At 38.6% G+C, this 12,232-nt stretch overlaps 1 long non-coding RNA gene across 1 annotated transcript in view; it reads right to left on the reverse strand.

The window, feature by feature from the left end:
• Positions 1-3,353, reverse strand: part of LOC103093738 (uncharacterized) — a 95,094-nt gene extending 91,741 nt beyond the window's left edge. The window contains exon 1 of the long non-coding RNA XR_008915258.1: positions 3,191-3,353. This is a non-coding gene — a long non-coding RNA (uncharacterized LOC103093738). The remainder of the gene's footprint in view (positions 1-3,190) is intronic.
• Between the last annotated feature and the right edge of the window lie 8,879 nt (positions 3,354-12,232).

Consider the following 12,232-nt stretch of genomic DNA (forward strand, 5'->3'; position numbering starts at 1 on the left):
ATCCTTCTGACAAAGGAATAAGTCCCGTGTTGGAATTTCAGTCCTTAGAGCAGATAGGGAGAAAACTTGAATTACAGAGCACTTTGAGTCCTTTCAAATATTTCATGTGGCTGATCACTTAGCCTACTCATCAGATAGGCTTTTCTTAGGTCAGACCTTTCATAGTTACACACTACACTTATTTTCATGTAGGGATCCCATGGTGGGGATGGGGGAGCAGAGCTAGCTTGAAGCAGATGCTGGGAGATGTTGACAGCAGTTGCTTGAAAGAGAAAAGGAATACCTTCTATGTGAAAGCATGGGTAATATGGGGTGGGGGCTTGCCTGGTAGGTGGTGGGGGTATGGGGAAGCTATCTTTCAAGCCCTGAGTGTCTCAGGCAAAAAGTTAGCCTAGAGGAGATAGATGCTTTCCTAGACCTGTCTCCTCATGTCCACCTTCTGAGGCTAGAAGAGGAGGTAGCCCCTGCTCTGGGTTACTCAGATTTACCCATTTCCTAGGTGAGGCCCAATTATTAGCCTCTTGTCAAAGACAGGTGGTTATTCATGGCGCCCCTATGGAAAATGCTCCTACTGGACTTGTCATGGAGATAACAGATGTACTCTGGCTAAGGTTAGAGTTTGTTACTATAGAGAAGCTCTTTCCCAGATCTCAAGTGGCCTTAGCATTTTTTGTTAGAAGTGGATAGAGTGCCCAATCTAGAGTCAGGACGAGCCCAAGTTCAAATCAGATTTTAGCCAATAGCTATATGACCCTGGAAAAGTTACTTAATCTTGTTTGCCTTAGTTTCTTTATCTGTAAAATAAGCTGGAAAAGGAAATGACAAAGGCCTCCAGTACCTCTACCAAGAAAACTCCAAATGGAGTCCAAAAAAGTCAGACATGATTAAAATGACTGACAATAACACCTCTATGAAAGCCATCTTCTAACATCTCCTTGTAGAGTGGAAATAACTGTGGTTATCTGAAGTATAGAAAAAGCTCTTCTAATCACCAGAAGTCAAAATGTGACGACTTCTTTAGACATTTAAATTTGATGATCATTTTGAACAACCCTGGAAGGTAGGTGCTATTATTATTATTATCCCCATTTTACAGATGAAGAAAGTGAGACAGAGGGATAAGTGACTTACCTAAGGTCACACAGCTAAGGGTCTAAAGCTAGATTCTCACTCCAGGCCTAGCACTCTTCTATCTGTGGCACCATTTCTCTGCCTCTATATTTTGTTTTACTGGATTTAATTAAATTGAATGCACTATCCACCTCATCATGTTGTGAAAAAAAAAAAGGTGACATAAATGTAAGCAAGTAATAGTAGCATCAGCCTTTGTTGTCATAGTATTAGCAGTATCACCTTAGAATAAAACTTGGGCCATCATTAAAAGCTTGATTTAGGAAAGCATTCCTTATAATCGTTGAAAGTATATTTCCCTCTAATTTCGATTTGTCATTCCAAGTTCTGTGCCCTGGAACCACAGACAATAGATTCTACATGAAAGGTTTTTGTTCTTCCAGTCTCCCATAATGAATCAAAATATTTGTGGTAGAAAAAGCATCCCTATTATAGAGCAGAAATTAGCTGACAATTACCCTCCCCCCCAAAAAAAGGTTTTGTGAAATGAAGATAAGCAATTGAGGTATATAAAGACAATAAGGCTGTTTAATAACACAGACCAATGTAGTGAGATTGATCAGTTTATTTATTTATTTCATTTTATTTTTTAAACCCTTACCTTCTGCCTTAGAATCAATATTAAGTATTGGTTCCAACACAAAAGAGCTGTGAGGACTAAGCAATTGGAGTTAAGCAATTTGCTGGGGGTCACACAGCTAGAGAATCTCTCAGTTTATTTTTAAAACCAATGGCCAGAATGATCCAGGACAATTCTGAGGGACTTACGAGTAAGAACACTATCCACATTCAGAGGAAGAACTGTGGGAGCAGAAACACAGAAGAAAAGCGACTACTTGATCACATGCTTTGGTGGGGATATGACCAGGGATGTAGACTTTAAATGGTCACCCTAGTGCAAATACTATTAATATGGAAATAGGTCTTGATCAATGACACATGTAAAACCCAGTGGAATTGATCATTGGCTACAGGAGGGGGTTGGGGAGAGGGGAGGGAAAGAACATTATTCAAGTAACCATGGAAAAATATTCTAAATCAATTAATTAAAGTGTCCAAATTAAAATAAATAAATAAATGAAGCCAATGTCCAGCTGTGAGCAAAGGAAATTGATAGGAAGTAACCAGAGGTATGTATACCCATAATCAAAGCTACCATTAAAAAATCTTTGGCTGGTGCTACAGATAGGGCAGCCAGGTGGCACCGTGGATAGAGAGTCAGGCCTGGAATCAGATAGACTCATCTTCCTCAGTTCAAATGTGGCTTCAGATACTTACTAGCTATATGACCCTGGGCCAGTCATATAACCCCATTTGCCTGAGTTTCCTTATCTGTAAAATGAGCTAGAGGAGGAAATGGTGAACCATTGCAGTTTCTTTGCTAAGAAAACTTCCAATGGAGTTACAAAGAGTTGAACACAATTGGAAAGCAATTGAACAACTACAAAAAGTAGAGAAAACATAAATCGATGGTCATTAATTGAAAACCAAATTTTCATCTCCTTTACCTCATTCCCTCCCCTCCTTTACCATCGACCTTGCGATTTTATTGGCATACATATTCTTGGAGATGAATTCTCTCCACCAATGGAGGTGGAAAACTATTCTTCAACTAGTTGTTGAAATAGATACACTGCAGATCCTAAAGTCAGGGCATTCAAATTCAACCTTAGGCACTTACTAACCATATGACCTTAGTCAAGCCACTTAAATTCTGTTTTCCAGCTTTTTATCCACTATGCCAAACTGTTTACTTCACTTTCTTCTAACATCATTACCCCCGGCCACTCTTGCTATGATTTGATCCTTGGCTTATACCAAGTTGGGGATGGGGAGGGAAGGGCCTAGGATAATAAAGAAACCAGCAGAGGTTTCCAGTTAGTTCCTTTACTTTTCCAGCACACCTTCCCCGAAAAGGCTTCCTGGATGAAAGAAACACCAATAGAATATGGGTGATACCACACAGCAGCTGGTATGCCTTGGTTTAAAGTGTCCTGTATTAATAGTAATAACTTGGAAGCCTTTTTGGTTCAATATTCACTATTAGAATTTCACTCACCTCCCAGAATGGGGATTACGAGGTCTTTGACGTCCTGTTTTTATGCCATTGTTCCTTGATGTTCTTTTGGTCAGTTTTTCTAAGTGTCTTGATACACCACTGAAATGATATCTTGCAACTTTTCCCATCAGTATTCCCCCAGTGACTTGAAGCAGACAGGCCCTTAGTGTAGCAGTATACCATTGCGAGACCAAGTTTTCATTTAAATGATAAACCACAAGAATTTTAGAAGGTCTGGTCCAATTTTTATGGAGACTTCTAGTTAATATTACTCATGGTATAGATATTTTGTGAAATTTCTTCCAAGCCATATTCCTTGCTGTAACTGGAAATCATGGTGTGTGCCTAAAGCTACATGGTAATAGAGGAATGGGACAGAGGGAGATTCTGGCATGTAGATGAAGCACCAGGAAAATCCCTCTGAAAATTCTGTTCCAAGACCAGACATGGGGTGGAACCTCCTGTTACTATGTTTAGTTCAGGGGATTTGCAAAGCTTAGAGCAAGACACGAAGGAAAAAGGGAACATTTTGCCCAATCTTAACCAAACTTTGTTCTGTCTCTCTGGTTATTCCCACAGCAGGCAGTGCCTCCAAGTCCACTGTTTTGTACCAAATAATTTGAACAGTCTATCTCTTGCAGGTCTCCAAAAATTAAATCCTTTCCTTTTTTTTTCTTTCCTCCCTTCTTTTGTACCTTTTCCTCCAAATTTCTCATTCAGGCTACCCATTTTTATTGAAAGTTTTTGTTTACCTCATTTATGATCTGAAGTATCTTCATCAGTGGAAGAAAGAGAGGCCAAAGGTGGGGAAAGTGAGGCAAAAGAGACTCAAGGGTGAAACAGGGTGTGTTCTTAGTGCCCAAAGGGAGTGTGTTTATAGGTAGATTCCTAGAGGAGGAAAGACAAACTGTGAAGAGTGTAAGCCTTCCTTCTAGTCTTAACGTTCTATGTAAATGGGAGTTGGTGACTAATTGTTAACACATACCACAAGGTGGCTCTGATTTGGCATCATGGCCACTGGTGAGGACCATCCTCCACTGAAATCCTTCTCAGCAAGCCTCATCAACAGGAGTTCTTGAAGGTTAAAGAGCCAGAGCCTTTCTATTTATTTATTCATTCATTTATTTATTTATTATGAATTTATTTAGTCAATTTAGAACATTATTCCTTGGTTACAAGAATCACATTATTTCCCTCCCTCCCCTCCTCCACCCCTCCCATAGCCGACGCACAATTCTACTGGGTTTAACATGTGTCCTTGATCAGAACCTATTTCCATGTTGTTGATGTTTGCACTAGGATGATCATGCACTAGGATGAGTCTACATCCCCAACCATATCCCTTTGACCCATGTAATCAAGCAGTTGTTTTTCTTCTGGGTTTCTACTCCCACAGTTCTTTCTCTGGATGTGGATAGTGTTCTTTGTCATGAATCCCTCAGGATTGTCCTAGATCATTGCATTGCTGCTAGTAGAATACATTCGATTGTACCACAGTGTATCAGTCTCTGTATAATGTTCTCCTGGTCCTGCTCCTTTTGTAGAGCCTTTCTATTTAGAGTATATTTATTTAGAATGTTCACACTAGTTTGCATCTCTCCCATTAGAATATAAGTTCCTCAAGGGCAGGGATCATGCTCATACCATTTTTATATTCACAGTTTTAAGTACATTACCTGACACTCCTTCTCCAAGTTGAACTCAGGGCTATCTCTGCCATCCTAAAGCCTCACACCTGCCCTTTCTGGACGGCTCCTTTCAGAATTCAAATTTTAGGAGGGCATCCTGGTCTCATCCCTTTCCTCATAGACTGCACTGGGGACTTCCCTGTAATATCCTTTGTTTCTCCCACACACTCTAATTAAGTTTTCCTCTTTCTTGTTTGGATTGTAAGCTCCAGGAGAGCTGCCTTTCTATTGAATTCTCAGCATTTAGCAGAATGCTTAGTACATTTTGTAGTGGCTGAGTTGTTTAACTCAAGTCTGTCTCACGTTTTCTTAGCAGAGATACTAAAATGGTTTGTCATTTCTTTCTCCAACGTGTTTCACTGAAGAGGAACTGTGAAAACAGGGTTAAGTGACTTGCCCAGGGTCACACTGTTAGTGTCTGAGGCAAGATTTGAAGTCCTGAAGATGTCTTCCTGATTCCAAGCCCTATGCTTTTCTCCACTACTACACCCAGCTAACACATAGTAAGAGCTTACTGACTGATTGACTGGCACGTAGTAAGCCTATAATGAATGCTTGTTGACAGTATGTTTAAGAGGGAACCACAAGGTCTTTTTGATTTGGGCCATGGAATGGATTGACATGGTCAGACTTTTACTTTAGAAAAATCACTCTAGCAGCCAAAGGGAGGATAGCCTGGAGAAAGGAGAAGCTTGAGCATGGAGGGTCTAGCCAGAAGGTAACTGCAATAGTTCAGGCATCAGGTGATGAGAGCCTGCATCAGGATGGACCACTCTGTGAGTAGAGAGAAGAGTAGTCAGCTGGAAAGTTTGGTTTGAATTCAGGACCCCTGACTCTGAATCCAGCCTTCATTCCTTCATTGGGATAGAATAATGGAGTAGTGAGTGGAATAAATAAACCTTTTACATCCAAGATGGACATACCTATCGAAAAAGGGGGTGGAAAATGCTTTTCATCTTTCTGCTTCTTCATTATTGACTAAACATCAGCCCTGATATCTCAGTGATCTTGAGGCTCATAGAATAATAGATAGATATCTGGAAGGGAACTTGGAGACCATCTAGTCAACCTTTTTATTTTCTATATGAGGAAACAGAGGCCAAGGGTGGTAAAGTAGCTTTTTTACAGTCTTAGGTAATAATTCTCAGATGGGAGATTTGAATCCAAGGCCTCCAGTTATTTGGTTCTTTTAGAGGACAGTGAAGTATGCTTCTGAAAGAATACTGAAACAAAACCAAAATCACCTTATAATTTTGACTGTTAGCCAGTTGTGTGACTTGAGGAGTCATTTCCTGGAACAGTTATGGTACCCCAGAAAGTGTTGAGATTATAATTCAGATCTCCTGTTGAATCTCAGAACTGTCATACTCTGGGAAAATCATTTAGCCTATCTGTTCCTAAATTTCCTTAAGATATTTACTAGGTACATGACCCTAGACAAGTCACTTAATCCTGCTTGCCTCAGTTTCTTCAGTTATAAAATGAATTGGAGAAGGAAATGGCAAACCAGACCAGTATCTTTGCCAAGAAAACCCCAAATGGGGTCATGAAGAATCAAACATTACTGAAATGAGCAAACAACACATACATACATACAAGAAACACACATATACACATACACAAAAACATACATATATACTTGTAAATGTGCATGCATATGTATATACATACATGTACACATACACACAGAGAGACATATACACACACTCATAAGCTCTATTTCTTAAGGTCTTGATGCAATTGATTGATTACAGTGATACTGCATACACATTTTAAGGACTAATGAGAAAGTTACAAAGAAACAGATTTCAGTTTGTTTTAGGGGAAAAAAATAAACAAACCTTCATAACAATGAGATCTATAGAGATGTGGAACTGACTCTCTTGGGAAGTAGTGTGTACTCCAATCACTCAATGCTTTTAAGTGAAATCTTAGTGTCTCATCAGAGGAGTAGACAAGATTCTTGTTCAGGTAAAGGTTGGATTCCAAAGATCATCCCTGACATCTCTTCCAAATATAAATTGTTTAGATATTATGATTCTATGCTTCATCTCTAAAATGAGGAATTTGGCCTAGAAGATCAAGAAGGCGATTACTTCGAAACAAAAGAGCCTATGATTTCTCATGGGATGGTGTTTTCCCTTGTTTTCCTAAACTTATTTTTCAGTGATGGGAATTCTGCCCTGAGTGACATACGCTTCATTTTCTTCACTGTCAGTTGGAGTGTATGCCCATGTCAAAGGTCAGCATATGAACTACTGGAAATGTTCATGTTTGCAGGAATTCCATTTTTCAAGTTGCGAACTCATCAGTGTTCTCTCCCAGTATCTGTACCCTGTGTGTCTGGAAAAACATGACAGTCTCACATTTTTTGGTCTGCCTGTTAAGTCATAACCCATTTGGACATTACAGTTTTGCCTTTTTTAGTTGTTTTCCTTTGCTTGGATCTGATAGCTCCTTTTGGTGGGACTTCATTTGCCAAATTTCAGCCCCAAATGGAAAATCAGGTTTTATAAATAGCAACACTTTCTCCACTGGTGCCTCAGCAGAGGCGGGAATCTTTGTCACTCAGCTCTTTGGAAATGCATTTCCTCTTTTGTCCCTGATGTGGTCCTGGGCAGATTCAGGCCATTGTCTGAGGCACCCACTTTGGGGGGAAATCTTGAGAAAGGGCAGCAGTGCCAATAGGAGGCTTTTAAGTTTTCCCGCCTAGAAAACCCTATTGATGCATTTTTGTGTGCTTACTCTCAAGGGTCAGGCTTCTGATTTGACCTCTTGCTTCCACTCATAATTAGTGCATGCAGAACGGCACCTCCTCTCTTACTAATTGGCTCTCGCAATGAGCCTTTCATAGATTAAATTTGTGAATGGCTGAGTTGTCTTCCAAGGCAAATTTCAAGCATCAGCACATTCAGCTGTGTCTATGTAGCTGGTCAGAGAATTAGGAAATTATTAGCATGGGAATCAAACAAGTACCCTGATTGCCCCATTAAAAAGAGGATAAGTTAACTCTTTGAGGGCAGCCAGGAAAGTTACCCGAAAGTTGGGTATGTTCTTGGCTATGGTCCCACTTGTAGATATCTGTCCCAAGAATATTCCCACCAGCAAGTTGGTGCCTTGGTTAGAGACTTAGATACCAGAAGATATACTGCCTAATTGCTCAGTGTATAATTTCTTTATGATTACACTTGAAAGTATAATATCTCCAGATGTAGGTGATTCCATCTTGTTGGACATCTTCCAAGGGAGGCTAGATGATCATTAGTTAGTAATATTAGAGCAGACATAGTCAGGTATACATTGGACCAGGTGATTGCTGAGGTCCCAATCCAACTTTGAAATTCTGCGAAACTTGTAAAATATAATGCAACTCCACCTATGTTGGAAAAGATGAAGACCACAAACTTCATGGAGAGGGCAGGGTGAATAATAGAGCAGAATTTGCCATTATATTATTCTATTTTTGCAGAAAAGTTAAAGAACCAAGGTCACAGGCAACATGAAAACTATGAAGCAAGTCAATCATCTATAAAGAATAAATGAAATGTAGAATCATAACATTAAAAAAATTAGAAAGAGTCCTCACCAACTCATCTAACACATATTGAAATAGAACCTTCCTCTATAAAACAGTCAACTAATGATCTTCAAGACTCCACTTACTTACTTCCAGTGAGGCAGGACCATCTGCCTCCTAAAGTAATTCATTTCACTTTGGGATAACTTCAATTGCTAAGAAGTTTTGTTTTCCCTGATATCATACCTAACTTTGCCTTTTTTCAACTAATATCCATTGCTCCTAGTTCTGTCATATGATGCCAAGCAGAGCAAGTCCAATCTTTTTTCATAAGTTTAAAAATTAAACAAAATAAAAAAACAAACAAACAATTTAAAACAGAAGAAATAACCCAGTGAGTCAGCTTCCCATTTACATGGTTCACTGTTGTTTCTGGGAGAGATAGAAATGGAGGAGAGAGAAGGGAATATACATTTCTTAATTACTTGCTATGATTATGCACTGTGCTAAGCACTCAACAAATATTTTGTTTTAAAAGGACAATTAATAAAAGGGCCAAATGATTACAGGCTATCATGTGAAAAGTGCAATCCTAAACATCAGGAACCCTGAATTATAATCCTGCCTTTGCCATTCACTGGTTGTTTAATATACTATGAAATTCTTTCTTTTCATCTGTCAAATGAAGAGATTAAATTAAAAGATCTATAAATTCTCCTTGTATTCTTCTCATCTGATTAATTAATCAGCAAATATTGCACCTTGTACATAGGAATAGGGACAAGTTCTATGATCTCAATGATGTTGGAAGCTCCCAGATAAGGACTTCCTTCTATCAATGCAGATTGGAACCTTCTCTTATAATGTTAGAAAGTTGCCTCGAACACTGAGATGTGACTTGTCCAGGGTTAAACAGATAATTCAGAGGAAAGACTTAAACCGACATCCTCTTGACTCTAGTTCACTATCTACTATGCCAATGGTGGTGAACCAATGGCATGTGTGCCAGAGGGACCTGTTCCCTTCTCCACTGAGCATGAGCACATTTTTCACATCACCCACCTCTCTGCTCAGCTGCCCAATGGGAATACTTCCTCTCTCCCCTGTCTGGGATAATTTGCAGTTTGGGCACTCAGTCTAAAAGGTTCACCATCACTGTACTATGACATTCTGGCCCTTATGCTTTATACATTGTAAGCATTTAAGTATCTGTTGAATTGATTTTAACTGAATCAAGTCTACTACGTCCAAAATGTGGTTTTGGGTTTCAAAACTAATATGCAAGTCCCTAAATTTTTGTAAATCCCTTTTATTTAGTTTACTTTCTTAGAATCCAATGCCTGCATGGTACTCACCAGACTCAGTCTCAAGTCCTATATAGCTACCATGTCATATAAGACTCTATTTGATGCAAAAATAGAAAACATTGTACTGCAAATTTGGGTTCTCCCCTTTCTGAATATAACTCAGTATCTTCCCTGATCCAGGCAGTCTGTAAGTCAGGGCAATCTGACCCAATGACTATCCCATCTGCCAAAGTGGTAAAACTTACACATTTCAATTTCCTTACATCAACCCACTTTTATGAAAAGCTGATATGAGTACTGTATTTTTAGCCCATGAAATATTGAAAGACTTTGAACAATGCTTCTTAACTTGGAGTCCACAGATATTCCAAAGGGATACATACAGTTTTCCAAGGGTTCATGAACTTGGATGAGGAAAAAAATGTCTTTTTATTTTCATTAGCCCTTAACTAAAATGTGTCTTCCCTTTCTACTATAATTTTTAAAAATATATTATTCTGAAAAGAGTGTTCCTGGCTTCCTATTGATATTTGGTATTCCAGGAAACATTAGTATTCAGGAAACTGAGGCACTGAGAAGTCAAATGTCTTACCCAGGCAAAAACAACTAATAAGTATCCAAGGTAGAATTTGAACTTTGATCTTCTCGATTCCAAGTCCAATGCCTTATCTAACATGCAATTTTCCAGAATGAAAATTTGTAATAAAAATTTTCATGAAATAAAAGGGCCATGCAAAGAGGAAGAGAAAGAGAAGAAGAAAAACCACAATAGCAGCAATGGCAACAAGAAAGAACAACAAGAAAAAGCAAGAATAAGAACAAAGAGGAGGAAGAGACTGGAAATTAAATTAAAATGAGAAATACCTAGAGGTTAGCATGAGTACTATACTTTTAGCCCATGAAATACCAAAAGATTCTAATGAGGACTTCTTAACTTAGGGTGCACAGACATATCAAAGGGATACATAGTTTTCCAGAGGTTCATGAACTTGGATTGGAAAAATGCATCTTTATTTTCATTAATCCCTAATTGAAATGTAGGGTTAATTAAAATTAAGATACATGTGGCTTCATCAGACTCACCACATTTCCAGGGGAGTCCACAACACACACACACACACACACACATGATGTGTGCGTGTGCACATGTGCAAAAAGGTTAAGAATCTCTGATTTAAAAGGAAACCATCAAAGCATTAGATCTATTTTAATCTTCTTTCTAAATCTTCCTTAATTTATTATGGAAGATTTATAGATTTTTTAAATTTAAAAAAAACATAAAGGACAGGAAGGAATGGATGGATTGTGACTGATAGGGGCAAATGATAATAGGCTCATTGTTTTATACTGAAAAATTCTAGTCCAACTTCCTCATTTTACAAATAAGAAAACTAAAATCTCAGTAGGCTAAGCAACTTGTTCCAGGTCACACAGGTAATAAGTAGGAGATTTGGGATTCAAACTCACATTTTCTGTCCTCAAATCCAACATTCTCTTCACCACACTGAGATAACAAATCCATGAAAGTATGATTTCCATGTTTAAAAAAATTCAAAGGATGGTTACTTCTAGTGTCTCATTTTGACTCTTACAATGAGTTTTAGGGAAAGGAATCATAATGCCCATTTTACAGATGATGACATGTGAAGAGACAGCCATAAAATTAAGTGATTTGGCCAGAACAAAGAAACTAGGAATCAATACTAGATAAGAAGCCAAGTTTTATAAATACTAAACCACTGCTCTTTCCCTTACCTCCCAAGCATAACTATGACATTAGCATCCCAATATTCATAGTTCCCATGTCTACATCAGGGCAGGTAATTGGCTTAGTGGATAGACCCCTGGGTCTGGAAACAGGAAGACCTGAATTCAAATCCAGTCTTAGATACTTACAATTGTGTGACCATGGGCAAGTCACTTAACTGTTTACCTCTGTTTCCTCATCTAGAGAAGGAAATGGCAAATTACTCTGGTATCCTTGCCAAGAAAATCCCTAATAGGGTCACAAAGAATTAGACAAGACGCAAATGACTAAACAACAAATAAAAATTTCTCTGTCACTACAGAGTTGACTTAAATGCTTTCCCTGGAACAGTGTTGTGAGCTAGATAGAACAAGTGCTATTACTCCCATTTTATAGATGAGGAAATTGATGTTCAAAGAAGTAAAGTGCAAAATGACTTTGTCCAAGTTATGTAGTCTACATTGGGATGAGAACACGGGTTTCAACTTCCATTCAAGTCTCCCAGGAAAAGATTTGGAGAAAGAATCTCTGTTGTAGGAGAAAAGCTGGAGCATGGCATTTTCATGTAACTATGCATGACTTATCCCTTCCCTCATCCCCCCTCCCCGACATTTGAACATGCCTGTGTGGCCCTGAATATAAAACACTGGCACAGTTAGTCTCTTTAAGAGGAAACACTTTGATTCCAGTTGGGTTTGCAAACTGCCAGACTTTGGCAGAATTTTTCCCCTGTCTATTAAGGAGATGCACCAAAAGGAGAATGAGAAAAATAAACTTTCATCC

This window comes from Monodelphis domestica, chromosome 1, assembly GCF_027887165.1.
Source record: "Monodelphis domestica isolate mMonDom1 chromosome 1, mMonDom1.pri, whole genome shotgun sequence".
In the NCBI taxonomy this organism is placed as follows: domain Eukaryota; kingdom Metazoa; phylum Chordata; class Mammalia; order Didelphimorphia; family Didelphidae; genus Monodelphis; species Monodelphis domestica.